The following is a 21,719-nucleotide window of genomic DNA, read 5'->3' on the forward strand; positions in this document are numbered from 1 at the left end:
CATTTCAACCCATTTTCTTACTCAATGACAGTACCTGAACAAAAACAACACTACTATTTATATATTTAAAAGTTTATTCCTTGTGTTCTACATTTTAAGGACGGAACTGTGTCACTACAGTCTAACTGCTCGAGCAACTTCCGACGACAAACAAGGTGAAACCCAACCAACCATCAGCTAGTTCCGTATTCATGGGACGGTTTAACACAGCATCCTCCGGAGTTTTGAGGTTCTTTTTTTTTTGGTTACGCTGTTTGCCCTGTGTGAGATAACGATAAATATGATAAGCCTCCCTTATGACACCAACAGCGTGGGACATGGCAGGCTACTAACTTTTTACGACCAAGTCACAACCACCGCACAGTGGCGCGCCTTCATACGAAAGTCGGACAAAACCTTAAATGCGTCCCATATCGATTGAAAATGATAATCTAATGAAAAATCAATTTTCTAGTGAAATTTGTCCAGATTAAGTGGATAAGCTCCACACGCCGTCGTAAGCTCTTCTGATGTATTCATAGCACCCCTCTCCACCATGGTCGCTTTCGCTCTGGACGACGTAAGAAATCAAGGCCTGCAAACTCGCGGGATGCTTCGGGCTCTGCCCTTTACCCCAAAGGACAACGCGGGAAGTGAAGCTACCTCCAAACACAGAACCATCCAAGCTCTTGGTCCCAGCAACCCAACCTACCGATCCCCCTTTTTCCTGCCGTCGGGACATCTCTGCATTTGGTGGGCCCATCTCCCGGGCCTACCATCTGTAGAGCTCTGTCTTATTCATGCACCGAAAGCGATACAAAAATACCAGCCAATCGCCATTCAACTGCCATAGGATCTCCACCGCTCGTTGTAAGCTCACCCTCATCGTTGGTAGGAATGTGGTCCATCCGTGCGATAACACCACTCGCAATCAAACCCTAAGCGCAAACAGTAGTCCCACCCCAGCTTTACCGGAACTAACTAGGTTTTGCCTGCAGTGGAACATAAACGGGTTCTTCAACAATCTTGTGAACCTTGAGATTCTCACAAGCAGCAACCCCCCTTGGATCCTAGATCTCCAAGAAGTCAACCGAGTCACTACTTGAGCTGATAAATCAGCTGTGGACTAATGACTCCTACCCATCGGAATGGCGAGAGAACTTCGTTGTCCCAATCGCGAAACCCGGCAATCAAGTTCGAGAACCTGCAAACTATCGTCCAATTGCACTACGGCTTACGCATCATCTCCAGCAACCGGCCCGGTTATGGTACTAATACCTAATTTGTGGCCCTCGGCGAGGCTCTGCAGGAGGCAAAATCCTTGGATCACCATACCGAAATTGTTTCATTGGTGATCTCAAAGGCTCTTAACAAGGTTTGGACGCCATTCGTTCTGGAAAAGTAAGCCAGCTATGGCTTCACCGACCACGTTCTGCACTTCGTAAAAAACTTTCTCACCAATCGTACCTTCAGGGTGGTCATCGGAAACACCAAATCCTATCAATTCAGTGAAGAGACCGGCGTTCAGCAAGGATCCGTCATATCAGTGACTTCATTCCTGATAATGATGAACGGCGTCTTCCAAGACCTTCCAAACGGCGTCAAAATATTTGTCTACGCTGACGACATCGTAATTGTAGTATCTGGACCTACAATCGCAGCTACACGAAGGAAAGCCCAAGCTGCCGTTACCAGAGTAGCCAAATGGGCTTCCTCCGTCAGCTTCTAAAAGTATACGATGCCATGTGTGCTCATCCAGGCACATGGTTAGTGGGTCTTCGATCAACATCAACAACCAAGCCATCCCCGTCCGTAAAACGGCAAGAATCCTCGGTGTCACCATCAACCGAGGCCTGACCTTCAAGCCCCACTATGAAGGAGTCAGAGCCAACTGCCGAAGTCGCCTAAATTTATTGAGATCCCTATCGAGACCACATTACAGCAACAACCGGAATATCCGATTCTGTGTAGCCGCTGCCATCATCGATAGTCGCCTGCTCTACGGATTGAAAATCACATATCTGGCTATGGACAACCGATATATTCGAATTGTCTCGGGGCTCTTCCCTTCCACTCCGGCCGACGCTGCATGTGTGGAAGCCGGACTCCTACCTTTTCGGTTCCTTGTCATCGTGACCCTCTACACGAAAGCAACCACCATTCTCTGCAACCGCGGGAAACCGCAGAACTCGCCTCATGAATAAAGCAGACCACTCAAATTTCTTGGGGTTTGTGCTAACGTAAGAACCTCGACACCACTTATAAGACGCGACGTGAGACAGGACACAACACTTATTGTTCTTACAACGATTAAAAGGAGTTAAAATTACCTTTTTAGTCGACCGGTTTCGGGCTCGATGTTGCCCATCTACGGGACGATGTCCGACTGATTACATAATTTACTAACACTAGTATTCGTACTGTAGTCAGTATACGTCGAGAAGTGTTGAAGGTTACTGCATTTTCCGCTTAGTCAGGTGGAAGAGTGGAGACACAATTGGAGCATTGTTCTCATTCATTAGAGGACGATCAGATGTTGCGATATACATGGACTCCCATGCATTCAAGTGAGATGTTTTTCTGACGTTTTTAATCAATGCAAAGTAATGGAAATTTCCTTGACTTCCCTGTGCATAGAGTATCATCGGCCCTGCCGCACGATATACGAATGCAAAAATGACAACTTTGGCAAAGAAAGCTCTCAGTCAACAACCGTGGAAGTGCTCATTGAACACGAAGCAGGCTCTGTCCCAGTGGGGACGTTAATGCCAAGAAGAAGAAGAAGAACCCACTATCTGTTGTAGTCCCGTGATATAAATGTTTTGTAGTAGTTTTAAATTGTCGGATCTTTTGTCCGTTCTGAGCGTTAGTCACAAACGAAACGGGTATATATTGTGCGTCCAGCTCTTTGTTGTATTAATTCATGCCAACTTACAAACTCTGTGTAACAACTCTGTGTTCTTAGGTTAAGTTACAACACTTTTGTAGTTTTTTTTTCTCAGGTTGGCCCTTCAGGCTTGTTCTGTTTTTTTTTTTAACTTGACTGGGTATGAACCTGCCTACGGCAGAAAATCCCTTCAGTAGAAAGTAATTCAATTCCTATAACTTCCTTTTAGTAATTTTAGTAAAACTTCGAATGAGATTTGAAGCAAGATGCAGATTTGAATTGTCTTCTTCTTCTACTTCTTGGCATTACTTCCTCACTGGGACAGAGCCTGCTTCTCAGCTTAGTGTTTTTATGAGCACTTCCACAGCTATTAACTGAGAGCGCTCTTTGCCAAAGTTGTCATTTTCACATTCGTATCTCGTGTGACAGGTACGATAATACTCTATGCCCAGGGAAGTCAAGGAAATTTCCATTACGAAAGATCCTGGATCGACCGGGAACCGAACCCAGACATCTTCAGCATGGCTTTGCTTTGCAGCCACGTACTCTAACCACTCGGCTAAGGAAGGCTCCAAATATTTGAATTATGAAAAAAATTAAATTTTCATCTTTAGCATCAAAAAGTGCCAGAAAAATGAAGGAACATCTGAAAGTAGGGATCATGTGCTGCTTAATAGTGAGTAACATTTCTCTGAAAAACTTCACATAAAACGGGCGGAGTTTTAAAAATTCGTCAAAATATTGAAAAGAGATTGTAGGAAATATTTTTTGTTACAAATATCAACCTTACATTTTAAAATCAAAGGCTTAAGACTAATTTTTCAAACAAAGCATCGATTATGATTTTGTGTAGATAGGTACAGCTGTTTGAATTTTGCTAAGTAAAAGTCAATAAATTTAAAGCGGTTTATTTTTTTTGATTTTTTCCACACTTAAGATGCTGCTAAAAACCGAAAGTATTTTCGTGATCAATCTAAAATTTAGGGATATCATCACTCAATGGTACAGAAATCGATAAGAATGTTAACAATTGATTTCGAAAACATAAATTTTGTGCAGCCATATGCCACTGTGGCGCCGCGAAACGAAGAGCAACCCTCGCCGCGTAAGCCAACGGAACTGGCACTATCCGTTATTGCTATCGTATCTAACATTTTGTGCGAGTCAGTACGCAAGAGGGGCCTTCCGCCAGTTTCATACAATTGAACGATTTCAACCAAACGGCCACGTTGGAATGCATCTAATGTGCTCAACTTGTGTATGGTGGAGATGTGACTTTTGGTGTATGGTGATAATAAATCACTCATATTGTGGCACAGATACTTTCCAAACTAGATTTTGTAGGATGAGATTGACCTTGTTTGCGAAAACTTTCTGGTTTAACTGAAATTGGAGTTGATCAAATTCTAAATGGTGTTGAAAATATGTATCTGTTTTATTCGACCATAATACAAACTATATCGAGGATTTAAATAATTTGTATTCATTTCGAGTATCATCAAATATAGATAAATCAGTTGCTTTATTCAAAGGTAGTGGTTGACATAAGTATGAGGCAAGATTTTCATGTGTTCATTTTTCGAAGTGTATTGCACGAATGGTCTTACGGGCAATTAACTACGTAGGACCATTTTAACTGCCACACGATATACACATGCAAAAATGGTCAATTCACAATGATAGTCCTCAACCAATAACTATGGAAGTGCTCATAAGAACCCTAAGTTGAGAAGCTGGCCCTGTCTCGTGTTGGGACGAAAAACCAGAGAGAAAAAAATTTGCAGTATTTGTAAAATAAAATTGATCTCTTGACAAATTCAGTTTGTGAAACCTGGACGAGTTCGAATGAGAATTCCTGAAATATGTCTTGTAAAAATTGCCTGTAGGAAGGAAATTGGAGAAATTAAAAAAATATGATTATGTTTATAAAAATATATTGAATATGTTTGAAAAAATACATTGAATTTATGGAATTTTACAAAGAGTTCTGATTTACAAAGCCTTGATATAAATTCCATGAAAACTCGCAGAGGATTTGTCGGAATATTAATACGAGGATAATGTAAGAAAAACAAATTTAACTTTAAACAACAGATCATAATCGACGCACAATACATCATTATTCTGGACGAATGGAAATGTGATGTGGACCGGTAAACCACTTCTGAGACGCACGCTTGTGTCGTGTTTGATAATCCTTTAGCTACCAGTTGTCATTGATAATCATCTCTAGATAACCACATGTCGAATAAGCTTCTTCCGGCATGGGATTACTATTGAGTATGAATGCTTTCCGCAGTATTAAACCTAGGAGGAAATCTTATCGACAATGGTGCAGAACATTGACGACCAATGTCCGCCTTTGTTGAAAGCTCTATTGCATGCACGTAGTCGTGTAATCTCCATTCAGGAAAGCCACGCAGCATAAAGTATTGGCTTACATATCGGTTAATGCAAATGTTAGATATCACATCACTTATTGATCTATCAAGTAAGCAAAATGCAATGGACGAAAATGAAAACATCATGAAATTCAACAAGAGCTCCCCTGATAAAATATTTGACAATTCAAGTAGGGGGACATGGGGCAAGAAGGACACCCGGGGCAAAAGTGCCACCTCTAATTTTACGTAGTTTAAATCAATTTTTTGATGTTTAACGCAGGATAAGAATAAATTGAGTACTAATTGAGGGTTGTGTAAATATTACAGTTAAAAATGTTTAGTACAAAATATTAGAAAAATGTATTTAACTCACCAACGCAAAAAATGCGAAATATTATAAGAATGTAAGACTGGAAAACAAGGTTTGACTCCCAAAAAATACAAAACATATTTGTTTTTCCGCACAGTATTGATGATTTTCAATTGTTTAATATAGCTGTGAGGAAATTTTTTCGAAAAAGTTCTTTTGACATTGATTTTTACATATATAAAAACAGTTTGTCTTATGGGGCAAGAGGGACACCGCAATTTTCTCATATAAAATCACATGAACTTTTATTTTTCTTGTTTAATATTGCATTAAATCAATGCTTCCTACTAAATAAAATCAAAATAATCCATCTTGAACATTCAAAATGGTTTCTGAATTTTTTTACTATTATTGTTACAGTCAAATAAGATGAGAACTAAATAATTTCGTAAAATTACTTTTTAACTATAAGTCAACTTTTATCCCTCAGTTTTTATCTCTACTTACTCTAGAATTTATCGTTATGGTGGGGAAATAATAACATACAAAATTTATGGCATTTTGCTTTGGTGGTCTTCTTGCCCCATACGAGTGGCACTCTTACCCCGTGCCTCGTTGAAAAACCTCATAAGAAGGGGCATTTTCAAAAATCTCAAATCATCATGTAATTCTTATATTTTTAAAATCTATCAATAACATCATTTAGAACAAGAGGTGAGCTTGCCCCTACACTGGAATAATCTTCAAAAAATGTGCTTATCAACCATGATTTGAACCTATATATCTTAAGGTGTCCTACTTGCCCCCAGCCCCCCTACATGCGTAAACGAAATGCGGACTAGTAAATTTTCATAGATCTGGTGATGCTATAGAAAGTGATGGCTTTACTGCCGTTCTACGCATAGTTTGCTCACGTTGTACTGGATTCATTGGGTGATAGATATTCTGTGACGGAGTAGCAGAGCAGTAGGTTATACGTGTTTACGTCCTGAGTAACACATGCTGAACATCTACCACAATCGGACGAGTCATATCGTGCTGTAAGCTATAAATATTGTTCTGTTGCAGTAGGGTATCAACCAAGAACATCCTAATAGCTTGGAGTGAGATCAAAATACCAGTCGAAATTCGTGTTTTTTTTCAGTTGAAATTATGACTTCAAAGTATTTTAGCCAATACCAGAAAAACAAGTGCGTTTAGATACTATTTAGAAACCATTATTTTTAGATAGGGGAAGTGGTGGTAAAATGAACAGGGCTGGTAAAATGAACACCGTGCGTTTTACCGAGAAAAAACAAACTTCGATTAATTTTTATCACGCACGAACGTATTAGAGCATAAATCTGAGTGTTCGAGTTGATACGTAGGTCTATTAAAGTGAAAATGTCAACGAAAACTAAGATTCTAGAAAACCACGTTAGAAAATTAGAACTGACGTATCTTTTAGCTCGGAAGACTTGAGGTTTTTCAGTGAGGTGAATATCGTTATGATATGATGTCAAATCTGATACCTTTAGAATTATTTTTGAATTGGTTACAATCATTGATGGATGTATGTTCGGTGGGGCAATGAAAATTTTTCAGAAATATTTGTTTTGCTCACGTTTTTTGCATGGTGTTCTTTTTACCACCAACCGCTGTTCATTTTACCCACATAGTGCAGGTAAAATGAACATTTGCATCGCTTTTTGATAGCGATGAAATTATGTGAAAATTCAGCTATTTTAGTCATAATCGATGTCGCTGCTATAGATAACATCCCTATTTTTGATGTTGTGCGATAAAACTGTACAAATTTCTCGTTTTTCTATCGGAAACAAGATGATTTCATTAAGGTGTTCATTTTACCACCCCTTCCCCTACTACTATTTGTCCGAAGGCAAATCAGCATTGAATTGGGTAATATGCTAGTATCCATAGTATTAAGCTTTGATCAGTCAGAACCTGCAATTTTCCCAGTGTTGCAGTGAATGATGCTGATACAATTATATATGGAGCCTTCCTTAGCAGAGTGGTTAGAGTCCACGGCTACAAGGCAAAGTCATGTTCAAGGTGTCCAGGTTCGATTCCCGGTCGGTCCAGGATCTTTTCATAATGGAAATTTCCTTCACTTCCCTAGGCATAGAGTATAATCGTACCTGCCACACGATACACGAATGCGGAAAAACTTTGGCAAAGAAAGCTCTCAGTTAATAACTGTGTAAGTGCTCACTAAGCTGAAAAGCAAGCTCTGTCTCAGTGAGGACGTTAATGCCAAGAAGAAGCAGAATATATAAATAAATAAATAAAAGTAAGGAAACATCCGGAATAAGAATCATGGAAAATCCACACATTTTAAAAATTATTCACGTTGCGGAATCAAAATCTTCACCCACCATACGATAGCTAAGTGTTTTAAAGATTAACCTTCATCCAGCCAACATACTTTTCACATGCAAAAAACACACTAAAATGTGCATAACTTTTTTGTTTCTCGATGGATTTTGATGAAATTTTCAGAACTTCCCGAAAAACTCTTCTAGTTTATGGTCCAGGAAACTTGGAAATATGGTCCTCGTGGTTCCGGAGTTATTCCAGATTGTCTTGGGGTACCAAAATTGGCCACATCGTCCATTCAACGGATATCTCAAAACCCAGATGAGCTAGAAGGTTGGTGTCTTCGGCAAAGTTGTTCAGCAGACCAAGAGCTATCCGTCAGTAACAATCTTAGTTGGGAATTTATCCGCTAGGTGGCGCTAGTAGCATTTTTCTTCAATCTTCTATATCTCAAGATCCTGATGAGCTAGAAGGTTTGTGTCTTGGGAAAAGTTGTTCAGCAGACCCAGAGCTATCCGTCAGTAACAATCTTAGTTGGGAATTTATCCGCTAGGTGGCGCTAGTAGCATTTTTCTTCAATCTTCTATATCTCAAGATCCTGATGAGCTAGAAGGTTTGTGTCTTGGGAAAAGTTGTTCAGCAGACCCAGAGCTATCCGTCAGTAACAATCTTAATTGGGAATTTATCCGCTAGGTGGCGCTAGTTACAACTTTTCTTCTATCTTCTATATCTCAAGATCTTGATGAGCTAGAAGGTTGGTGTCTTAGGCAAAGTTGTTTAGCAGACCAAGAGCTATCCGTCAGTAACAATCTTAGTTGGGAATTTATCCGCTAGGTGGCGCTAGTAGCATTTTTCTTCAATCTTCTATATCTCAAGATCCTGATGAGCTAGAAGGTTTGTGTCTTCGGCAAAGTTGTTCAGCAGACCCAGAGCTGTCCGTCAGTAACAATCTTAATTGGGAATTTATCCGCTAGGTGGCGCTAGTTACAATTTTTCTTCAATCTTCTAGAGCTCAAGATCCTGATGAGCTAGAAGGTTGGTGTCTTCGGCAAAGTTGTTAAGCAGACTGAGGGCTATCTGCATCTGCGAAACTAGTTGAGAATTTATCCGCTAGGTGGCGCTAGTAACAATTTATTCAATCATCTATGTCTTAAAATTTTGACAAGCTAGAGGGTTGGTGTCTTCGGCAAAGTTGTTCAGCAGATCAAGGGCAACAAACCTAATTGGGAATTTATCCGATAGGTGGTGTTAGTAACACATTAAATTCAATTTTATGTATCAAAAGTTAACAAGCAGATCAATGTTGGGTGGCTCCAGTTTGTCTGCGACAAAAATGTTCACATCTTGGCGAAAATTTTAAATTCTCATATTTTATGTTCGAGATTTTTCACGCTTGATTTGTAGCTTACGCAGCTTATCAGCCACAATACATGAGTTGGTTCATCAATTTGTTTTAAATGCTGTTTTCACTCAAAGCCTTATATTTTATTTACTAGATTTTTTGGTGGAGCTTTCCTTCGCCGAGTGGTTAGAGATCGCGGCTATAAAGCAAAGCCATGCTGAAGGTATCTGGGTACGATTCCCGGTAGGCCCAGGATCTTTTCGTAATGGAAATTTCCTTGACTTCTCAGGGCATAGAGTATCATCGTACCTGCCACACGATATATATACAAATACGAACATGGTGAGCAAGTGATTTTGCATCCTAAAAACGATTTTGCTTTTGTGGGAGAACCTCATGTTGAGATTTGAGTGTCAATTTACCTATACTGGATGTTCAATAGATCTAGGGCCATCTGAAATGGAAAACTGAACCAATATTCATTCGCTATATGGTGCTAGTAACCTCCTCAAAATTCTGAATTTGGTGGTCCTAAATAACTAAAAAATGATTAACTATACAGTTTAGAGTTCCAATATATGTCTGATAGTGATAAAATTGATTTAAATTTTGTTCCCTAGATGTCACTAGTGATATTTTCATAGAACTATCTAATCTAACTTATCTAATTCAACAATATGAAGCAGGAAGGTTAGTTTTTCGGCAAATAATATTGGATGGCTGAAATTTACCTAATAGAGATCAAGTTGGTTCGAGTTTTAGTGGTGCTGCCGTATTTTTTTAAGAAGAATTTTATTCCAAGATCCTCGTACGCTAAAATATCGGTCTTTTAGGATTTTTTTCAAGTAACAAAAATCTTCTTTAAAACAATCCAACCGAAATGTTATAGACAACGGTACACACTCAATCACGATTTGCTTGTTCGGTAATTTTTTATACTGGGTACGAATTGTAAACCATAAAAAATACCGAACTTTCAGCTTTTTGATTGAAGACTTCTGAGGTTCAGTAATAATTTTTACTTTTTACTGAGCTTCGGTAGCTGTTAGACCCAATATTGCAACATTACCGAACAGGCCGAAAAGTCAGTAAAATCAATTACCGACTATTCAGTAGTTGATGCTTTTTACTGACTTGTCGTCAAAATCAAATCAAAACAAACTGATGCGGGAATGTGTCAAATGAGAATCTCCTGCTGTAGAATCATCCGGCCGGTGCCAGGAGACACGGCAACCAAACTTTCCCGCACCTATTTTGCGCTTTCTCGTGGTAAGTAGTCGACATTTAGTGACAAACTCTACTATTTTAAGCAACCAAAAAGGCTCAGCACGATTTTAACTGCTCTTACGTTGGTTAATTCTGTTGGTTTCCATACAAGAGGTAAATTCATCTGCATCATTGAGCTTGCCTCTTGTATGCAAACCAACCAAATAATAATGATTTTGTCACACATTTTTCGATTACTTCCATTGAGATACGAGCGTACCGTAGATGTTTATTCACACGAAAAATGCCTAATAAGGGACATGTCCATGTCGCTTGGGTTTTTATCTGTATTGTTTTTGGAGAAAAAAACATAATCCGGAGGAGCAAGGCGTGAAACATGGGAAACTGGAAAGCCAGTAAAAACGCTCTACAATTTTACTGACTAAGTCAGTAATTTCCATCAATCATGTTTTGGTTTACTGGGATTTTTCGGTAATCGTAAAAATTACCGAAAAATCCGTAGTTCCAAAACCCAGTAAAATTTTACTGGGGTCGGTAATCTGAATTGGCTGTGTATAAATGCTCTACTTGCTGCTCAACGCTAAGGTTTACAGTTAGAGTAATCTGAGTACCAGTAAATGCTAAAGTAATAACAAATAATTTCACTGATAACAAAACATGTTGAATTTGTCTTTTGAATTATTAAAAGCTTCCATGAGTTGATGTTTCTTAACTCTTAATATATAAAAAGTTATATGGAATAATTTTGTATGGCAAAAGTCGTCTGATAAGCTATGTACTTCACGATAATGAAAACTATATTCAGGAAAGTATTTTTAGTACCGGTTGTACATAATAAGCATAAGCATATGCATAGATGACCGTACAATTCGTAGTTGCTACTCCGTGCTGGACCAGAACAATCGAAGTTGCACAGAGATTTAATGAATGGGGCTTGGGATTAGCTAATCATTCTTCAATGTGCACAAATCGAGAGCTCAAAATTTAAAAGTCAATAACGACGCCAGCCACGTGCTTACGGTCATCGGGGAAGGGAAGGAATGGTAGTGTGACTACCGTTGTTACTAGAGACCGAGATCACCTCTGCATCTCCACGGTTGTCATGATATAATCACGCCTAACAAGATTCGCGATATTATTCGATACTCGCATGTACGCCAAACAAGTGTTCATCACTCACCCACGCAAGAGCAAGCGACGCGATCAATAGATCAAACTCTACTAACGGTGCGTGACGCTTTTTTATTTCCCTACACGAACGACGCGCGACATGTTTGATCCTGCCCTTGTCACCCGCTCCCGCAGAAGCAAGCAACATGGTCGAAGGATCAAACACTCTTTTAGTACCGGTTGTACATAATGGAGAAAAACCAAAATCCTCACAAATGTCTTTGTCAAACAAACGTTTTGATATTCGGGAAATTTCTAGTGAAATATCTTTCTCCATTAAATGAAACGATTGTAATTATTTTGCTCAACTGTAGGTATAATCGTAGCCGATAGTATATTCTTAAAATATTAGGAATTTTATCAGGATTATAGGATAGCAAAAAATAGCTCTTGGTATACTAAACAACTTTGCCGAAGATCCCAAACTTCTAGCTCATCAGGATCTTGAGCTATAGAAGATTGAAGAAAATTTGTAAACTGGCGCAACCTAGCGAACAAATTCCCAATTAGGTTTGTTACTGCCGGATAGCTCTTGGTCTGCTGAACAACTTTGCCAAAGACACCAACCCTCTAGCTCATCAGGATCTTGAGATATATAAGATTGAAGAAGAATTGTAACTGGCGCCACCTTGCGGATAAATTCCCAACTAAGATTGTTACTGCCGGATAGCTCTTGGTCTGCTGAACAACTTTGCCGAAGACACCAACCTTCTAGCTCATCAAGATCTTGAGATATAGATGATAGAAAACAAATTGTAACTAGCGCCACCTAGCGGATAAATTCCCAATTAAAATTGTTACTGCCAGATAGCTCTTGGTCTGCTTAACAACTTTGCCGAAGGCACCAGCTTTCTAGCTCATCAGGATCTTGAGATATAGAAGATTGAAGAAAAATGCTACTAGCGCCACCTAGCGGATAAATTCCCAACTAAGATTGTTACTGACGGATAGCTCTTGGTCTGCTGAACAACTTTGCCGAAGACACCAACCTTCTAGCTCATCTGGGTTTTGAGATATCCGTTGAATGGACGATGTGGCCAATTTTGGTACCCCAAGACAATCCGGAATAACTCCGGAACCACGTGGACCATTTTCCCAAGTTTCCTGGACCATAAACTAGAAGAGTTTTTCGGGAAGTTCTGAAAATTTCATCAAAATCCATCGAGAAACAAAAAAGTTATGCACATTTTAGTGTGTTTTTTTGCATGTGAAAGGTATGTTGGCTGGATGAAGGTTAAACAACGTGTTGGAATCATACAGAATGATTCATTTTATTAGCTGTTTATTTTTTAATTTTTTTGTTAGTATCATTCCAAACGTTACATTCATTTCTTACATCTAGGTGTTCTGTGTTATTAGACAACACTATCATCCTAATTTGGTAAAACAAATTTAAGATTTTATTAACATTTTGTTAACAACATAGTACAATTCGTTTGCCGTAGCAGTTCAGATTTTTTACAGATGATTTCACCTGCTTATAAGAGAAAAAAACACGTTTTCAATTTACTTAAAATAACTTAACCTAAATATATAACGCATTAAGGACTGTTCAAGTAACAAAGTGGACACCTTGTGCATGCTGTATCTTTCTTATTAATCAATGAAATTTCAATCGGTTTTTTGCACATCGTTCGACTAGTATTGTACAATGTTGTGATAATAAAAATTCTCCAAAATAATTAAATTTCACACGAATATGGAACAACGATTAGATCGGTCGATTTTTTGAGGTTATCAAAATCAATGATTGTAAGAAATTGGCTGGAAAATTCGATAATTTATATTTTCTATTTTCAAAAAAAGCTTGTTCTTCGAAAGCATCATCAATCAGAAGCCTGATGGAAAAAATCAAGTTATTTTTGGAGCAATAATTTTACAGATATAATAAAATCAATTTTCCCGTATATTTTTAAAGAATTTTTTTTTTTAATTTGATGGGATTTGATATGAGTAGAATTTTTTGTGTAAAAGTACGTCCTGACGGAAGTCCTAGTATAGTATTAATATGAAAAATAACTTACGCCTTCATAGAGTTACTTAGTAAGTCTCCACGTCACATTCAAAGCACAACAGAAACACAATTGCTTTATTCTTAGAAGACCTATCAAAGTACATAGACAATCATCAAAATTGGCAACACTGCTGTAATGAAATCGAATTTATTTTCCACATATTATTTTCATAATATGTGATTCTGAGATTACCAATTGAAAAATTCGGAGAAAACTGTTTACAATTTGCTGTAGATCGATACATATGCGTACATGATTTTAAAAGTATGAGACTTTTTAGTAAAACTACCGTAAACAGTAAAATTTATACTTAAGACTGCGGTTTAATCTCACGATTTAGCTTTCGTTTATAGTAATATAGTTTCTTTAGTAATCCAAACTAGTTTTGAACACGCTTTTTACTGTTCTCTTTTGCTGGGAGTGAAAGGATGGTGTATCAACAAATTTGGCCATAAATGGGTAAATCACTAAAGTTACCTAATGTCATAGAATGGTGGAATATAATTGAAATTTTTAAAGCTTTACCTTTAGTAGAATAGTAAAGGATACAAACATACAATTTGTTCATAAAAATAAGGATTTTTGTTTTGCGAAAAATAATGTTAAACTTTGACGGACAGCTTTTTTTAAGAGTTTTTGGAAAAACTATTTAGCTCTTCAACCAAAAGCATTTTCAAAGATTTTACATTTTTATAGCATTCTAGAATAATAGGTCAACGATACACAGAAAACCTATTACCATTTTATCAATAAATAAAAAATATATAGCATAAACAAAGTGTCCACTTTATAAAATGAACAGTCCTTAATCGCGGTAATAGAAGATTGTAACGATTTTTGCCTGAAATTATTAATTATTTTATTTGACATATATTACAATGTTTCAACATTGGATATTCTATGTAACTCATTGATACCATACCAGGAAGGAAGCTTCAGAATCATTTTCAAAATTTTATTTTGAATTCTCTGCAGAGCTTTCTTCCTGGTATTACAACAGCTAATCCATATTGATACAGCATACAACATGGCTGGCCTGAGAATTTGTTTGAATAGCAAAAGCTTGTTCTTAAGACAAAGCTTTGATTTTCTATTAATAAGAGGATAGAAACATTTTTTCATATTTATTACATTTGGCTTCAATGTCCTCAATGTGATTTTTGAAAGTTAAATTCTTATCTAGCATGAGCCCTAGATACTTAACTTCATCTGACCAATTAATTGGAATCCCTCTCATCGTGACAACATGTCTACTTGAAGGTTTCAAATAAAGAGTTTTTGGTTTACGTGGGAATATTATTAGTTGAGTTTTGGAAGCATTAGGAGAAATCTTCCATTTTTGCAAGTATGAAGAAAAAATATCCAAACTTTTTTGCAATCGACTACATATGACACGCAGGCTTCGTCCTTTAGCGGAGAGGCCTGTGTCATCCACAAACCAGGATTTATGACATCCCTGAGGTAACTCAGGTAAGTCAGATGTGAAAATATTGTATAATATTGGTCCCAAAATGCTGCCTTGGGGAACACCAGCTCTTACAGGAAGTCTTTCAGATCTGGAGTTCTGATAATTAACCTGAAGTGTACGATTTGACAAATAACTTTGAATTATTCTAACAATTTATGTTGGAAAATTGAAGTTTTTTTAATTTTACGATCAAACCTTCATGCCAAACACTGTCGTATGCTTTTTCTATGTCTAGAAGAGCAGGACCAGTAGAATAGCCTTCAGGTTTGTTGGAACGGATCAAATTTGTTACACGTAAAAGTTAATGAGTGGCCGAATGTCCATGGCGGAATCCGAACTGTTCATTGGAAAAAATTGAATTTTCGTTGATGTGGGCCATCATTCTGTTCAAAATAACCTTTTCAAAAAGTTTACTGATGGAGGAAAGCAAACTGATTGGGCGATAGCTAGAAGCTTCTGCAGGGTTTTTGTCTGGTTTTAAAATTGGAATTCCATTTGTCAGGAAAATATGCTAATTGAAAACATTTGTTAAATATATCAACTAAAAATGATAAGCTACTTTCTGGAAGTTTATTGATGAGGATGTAGAAAATTCCATCATCGCCAGGAGCTTTCATATTTTTGAATTTTTTAATAATAGTTCTCACTTCTTCCAAATCAGCTTCCCAGGCATTTTTGAAAACGTTCTCTTGATTTAGAATATTTTCGAAGTCCTGAGTATCTTGATTGTCAATTGGACTAGTTAGTCCCAAATTCAAATTGTGCACGCTTTCAAACTGCATAGCAAGTTTTTGAGCTTTTTCGCAATTAGTTAGTAATAATTTTTTTTCCTCTTTCAATACCAGTTTTGGCTTCTGAGGTTTTTTTTTTTAAATTTTAGATAATTTCCAAAAGGGCTTAGATCCAGGGTCTTAATTGAGCAAAAGGTTTCTTGATTTCTTTCTGCAAATCCTGCCATATAGTTTTCATAGCAGGATCGCGAGTGCGTTGAAATTGCCTTCTCCACACGTTTTTAAGATGGATCAAGAGTTAAAGATCATCGTCTATAATCACGGATTCAAATTTTACTTCACATTTGGAATTGCAATGCTCCTGGCTTCAACAATGGAATTTGTTAAAATTTCAAGAGCATTGTCAATATCAAGTTTAGTTTGTAAAGGAATATCAACATCAAGATTAGAGTCAATAAATGTTTCAAATATATTCCAGTCGGCTCGAAAATAATTGAAAGTGGAGCTGATAGGATTGAGAATCGCTTCATGGGATATTTGAAATATAACAGAGACATGATCAGAATCAAAATCAGCATGAGTAATCAGTTGGCTACAAAGATGACTAGAGTCGGTTAAGACCAAATCAATCGTAGATGGATTTCTAGAAGAGGAAAAACATGTAGGGCTATCAGGGTATTGAATTGAGAAATATCCTGAAGAGCACTCATCAATAAAGTCCTGCCGTTGGAATTACTTTGAGAATTATTCCATGACCGATGTTTGGCATTAAAATCACCAATGACAAAAATTTTTGACTTATTGCGAGTAAATTTTCGCAATTCAGTTTGAAGCAAATTAACTTGCTGTCCAGAGCATTGAAAAGGCAAATAGGCAGCTATGAATGTATATTTACCAAGTTGTGTTTCAACTGAAACACCTAAAGTTTCAAAAACTTTAGTTTCAACTGACGAAAACAGTTGATATTTTATACGCCTATGAATGATGATTGCAACTCCCCCACATGCCCCATCAAGTCGATCATTACGATACACAAAAAAGTTAGAATCTCTTTTGAGTTTAGATCCAGGTTTCAAATACGTTTCAGTAATAACTGCTATATGCACGTTATTAGCTGTAAGAAAATTAAACAGCTCGTCCTCTTTACCATTCAGAGAACGAGCATTCCAATTTAAAATATTTAAATTATTATTTGGATCCATTAGAAAAACGTAATTCAATAACAATTTGATTAGTAATTTTACACCTACTTGGACTGCTTCAGTCAAAGTGGTGGCTTTGAACATTGCATCAATCATTAGATTCAATTGTTCAGTTAGAAAATTAAAATCAGATGCAGACCTATCACGTGAAGTGGGTACATTATCTGATGATTTCCCATTTAAATTTTCGGTAGACGAAGAAGCGGAGTAGGAGTTACCTGTGGCGGTAAGGTTTTTTTCCATTTCGAGGTTTTTTCCATTACGAACAGGGGGGGAGTTCAAATTACCTGCTACGATATCGGCAAAGGATTTACCATGGGTACCATACACTCGAAATTGAAAGATTTGAACGGCTACCCGACGGATTCAAATTAGCTTGTAAATGAGCATGATAATGATCTTCCTGATGGGTATGATTCCTAATCAAGCGATCGTTAACTGCAAAAAGTATTGTTCGATACTCAACCAGGGAAATTCCGGAAACGACCGTTATCGTAACGGATATTATCTTTCATCTGCCTGGCACGAGCCTCAATGAATATCTTGCGTGAAGGGCAATTCCAAAAATTTGACTAATGATTAATCCCGCAATTAGAACGTATAAACTTGGTGGTATCTTCCTTCACTAAACAGACGTCCTTGGCGTGAGAAGAACCTCCGCAAATCATGCATTTAGCATCCATGCGACAATTTTTTGTACCATGACCCCACTTTTGGCACCGACGGCACTGAGTGGGGTTCTGGTAATTTCCTCCAAGTTTCTGGAAATGTTCCCATGTCACACGGACATCGAACAAAAGTTTTGCTTTTTCTTGAGCTTTCATATTATTTAGTTCTTTTTTTGTTAAAGTGAACTAAATAATATTCCTGAGAATGCCCTTTCCGAACAATGCACGATTGGGTTCTCTTTTTCATAATGATTACTTGTAGGTACTGGGGAAAATCCAAGTAAATCATTTATTCCATTTTTGATCTCTTCAGCAGACTTATAGTCACTTGAGAGACCTTTCAAGACAACTTTGAACAAACGTTCAGTTTTGTCGTCATAAGTAAAAAATTTGTGCTTCTTCTCTTCAAGATGTTTGAGAAGAAATTCGCGATCTTTAAGAGTTTCCGGCAAAACGAGACAGTCGCCTTTCTTTGCGATTTGTAAGGAAACCTTGATTCTCCTAATGGAGTTCAAGATCTCCTGCCTAAATCCCCCAAATTCGGAACAACTGACCACGATAGTCGGCACTCTTTGCTTCTTCACTTGAATCAAAGAGGCTGCTTCGATTTGGTGTTCGGAAAATTTGTCTAGAGCATCGAACTGATTGCTCATTTCGATACAATTACACTGTTCGACAAAAAAAGTCGATCTGAATGCACAGAGACTGGACAACCCGGGCTTGAAAGTATAAAAATAAACAAAAATAATGGCGTTTTCAGAATGTTCGTGTCTGCCCCAGGTCATTTTTAAAATATACTTGAACTTTTTGCATTTTTTATTGCATTATTTTTATGCATTAATCTGATCAATAAACCGACACAGTGTTTTATATTCAGGACAGCGGAATTCATGTACCATATAATGTTTTAAACGTTAAGTCCAATATGAAGAGTTGTAATAAGATTTGCAGGAAGCCCTCCCCCCTTTTTTGCACCCTCCCCATTTTTAAAGTATCGCAAATGATGGAATATTTGATATACAGGGTTGTCAAAATAACTGGGACAGGCAAAAATTGGGCCAACTTTGGAATGCTGTAACTTTGACAAAAATTGACCGATTTCAATTCTTTAAGAAGTAATGGACGGGTCAACTAATCTAGTTTTGAGGTGCATCCACGGAGATGAACTATGACCACCGGATACCGGTGATAATCCGGATTTCCGGAAGCATGTCTTATGCAGTAAAATTATGACATGTTTTTAGCAAAGGTCTCGGCTAAAAATTCAAAATTTTATTACACATGATTTGGCCACTCATGGCCACTCATAGCGCCGCCAAGTGCCCCGGGGGAACCTTGCATAGGGGACATTTCGATTTCGACACCAAAGCATATCATGCGACGGCTCATTCTTCATGTCTTGTCGTAAATAGGGCAACTGTAGACTCAAAACGGATAGTTGACTACAGTGACTACTTCCGGGACCACCGGATGTCCCCGAGGGAACCTGTAATTAGGGACAATTGAAATTGAACTCCAATACATATCGTGCGACGGTTCATTTTTCATGTCTCTTGCTAAATAGGGCTAATGTAGACCTAAAATGGATAATTGACTACAGTGGCCACTTTTGGGACCACCGGAATTTCCCGGAGGAACCTGTCATTGGGGACATTTCTGTTCTTACACCAAAACATATCATGCGACGGCTCTTTCTTCATGCCTTATCGTAAATAAAGTAACTGTAGACTCAAAATGGGAATTTATTTGAATTGGCCACTTTTGGGACCACCGGCTGTCTCCTAGGGAACCTATGATCGGGGACAATTGGAATTGAGCTCCAATACCCATCGTGCAACGGCTCATTCTTCTTGTCTAGTCATGAATAGATCAACTTTAGACCGAAAATGGATATTTAACTAGAATGGCCACTTTGGGGACCTCCTATAGTTCCCTAAGGAACCTATCATTGGGGACATTTCGATTTTTACACCAAAACATATCATGCGACAGTTCGTTCTTCATGTCTTGTCGTAAATAGGGCAACTGTAGACTCAATGTGTATATTTAAATATTGTGGCCACTTTTGAGACCACCGGATGTTCCAGAGGGAACCTGTAATTAGGGAAAATTGAAATTGAACTCCAATACATATCGTGCGACGGTTCATTTTTTATGTCTCGTGCTAAATAGGGCTATTGTAGACCTTAAGTGGATATTTGACTACAGTGGCCACTTTTAAGACCACCGGAATTTCCCGGAGGAATCTGTCATTGGGGACATCACAGCCTCCCTCAGGGATATCCGGTGGTCACAAAAGTGGCCACTGTAGTCAAATATCCACTTAAGGTCTACAATAGCCCTATTTAGCACAAGACATGAAAAATGAACCATCGCACGATATGTAGGGAAAGTGTACCAGTTATGGCCATAGTGGTTCCCTATAGCACAGTTTTTAATTTTAGCACTGAAAAGTACCCACACAGCCATTTTATTTGGCAAAGTAAAGAGCTGTGTGTTTTTATTTTTTCGATTTGTTTATTTAAAAAGAAAAAACTGCTCTGTCAGTTTTGACTTTTGCACCAATTTTACTTGGGCCTTAATATCTCCGAGCGCTGGCGCTACGCCTTCCGAAGAAACGATTAAGTGCCTCGAAGTTTTGCCACCTAACCGCGATTTTATTCGGCTACCTTTCATACCAGGCGATCTTACGCGTGAAGAGTGTCGGAGTATTGTAAACCACCTGTTTTGGCGACAAAGCGTCCCCACCCCACCCAGTGTGTATGTGAACTACGAAGGACCAAGCTACTCCTTAACACCATAGTGAAGTCAACTGTAGGCGATAAACGACGAACTTGATCGCTACTGAGCAGAAAGAAGAACATCGATGTATATCAAGGGACGGTCCTGGTGTATTGGTTAGAACACACGCCTGTCACTCCAAGGACCTGAGATCGAATCCCATCCCTGAGATAGTCACTATAAATTTCAGTGACGACTTTCTTCGGAAGAGAAATAAGGCCGTTGGTCCCAAGATGATCTAGCTTAGGGCTAAAAATCTCGTTAATAAAGATAGAGAAAAAAACATCAATGAGAAAGGTAGGGTCAGATTTTCCAATTCCTTATTTCCTATTCACTCCGCGCTGGGTAGGTAGTGGGTGTTTACTATCACTTTATGCGGTATTTGATCTCGCTGAAGTTGTTGGTATCAAGCTAAGTGTTGAATGGTCTCCACCAATGGGGGTGACCCAGGAGGGTCAAATAAAAATAGAGGTACTACAACGAGTTCGGTACTGTGACAACCTTTTTTTCGTTCGTAACATAAACCACTGCGACCAATATTTGATATATTGTAGTATATCCCGTGTCCTTTGTTTAGTGCATGTCGTGTTACTTTGTCACTATCGAGAATTGATAAACTTTTTTTTTACAGTTTTCATTCCTAACTTGATCACAAAAAAGGATTCTAATTGAAAGGTTCCTCTTTTTATACCCTTCGAAAAGTGTGGTGGGCACACTCTCCACAGGCGTGCCCCTTTATCAGTCTGAATTGGGTTTATATAGCCAAAAAATGACACCGATATCGTCCATGCATCAGAATCCTAGCCCTTACTTCTTCAAACTAAATAAATAAGAGATTAGAAAACAAATGGTTTATTTCGACTCATTTTTTCCTTGTCTTAGGATCATTCTCGGCAACTGGGAAACCGAGACTTCCCAGACAACCAAAATGTACGCATAACGAAATCACCTGGAGGCTTTGTATGTGAAAAATGTCACTTATAAGATGTCGAGAAAAGGCCTTCTACGTACAAAAGTGGAGGCGATATGCGTGCATATATTATGTGATGAATAATAGCATACAATGCGAGTGTATAAATTTTCTACCGAAATAATTTGTGATCTTATGCGACTTAGCTTATGATAACAAATGTTCATTTGACAGCTGCTACGGAATGATTCGACTCACTTTGTACAAGTGTACGAGACGAAACAAAATGTGCAAATGAACTCAGAAAAGAAGCGTTTTATGCGATAAAA

Source organism: Aedes aegypti, chromosome 3 (genome assembly GCF_002204515.2).
Source record: "Aedes aegypti strain LVP_AGWG chromosome 3, AaegL5.0 Primary Assembly, whole genome shotgun sequence".
Taxonomy (NCBI): Eukaryota; Metazoa; Arthropoda; class Insecta; order Diptera; family Culicidae; genus Aedes; species Aedes aegypti.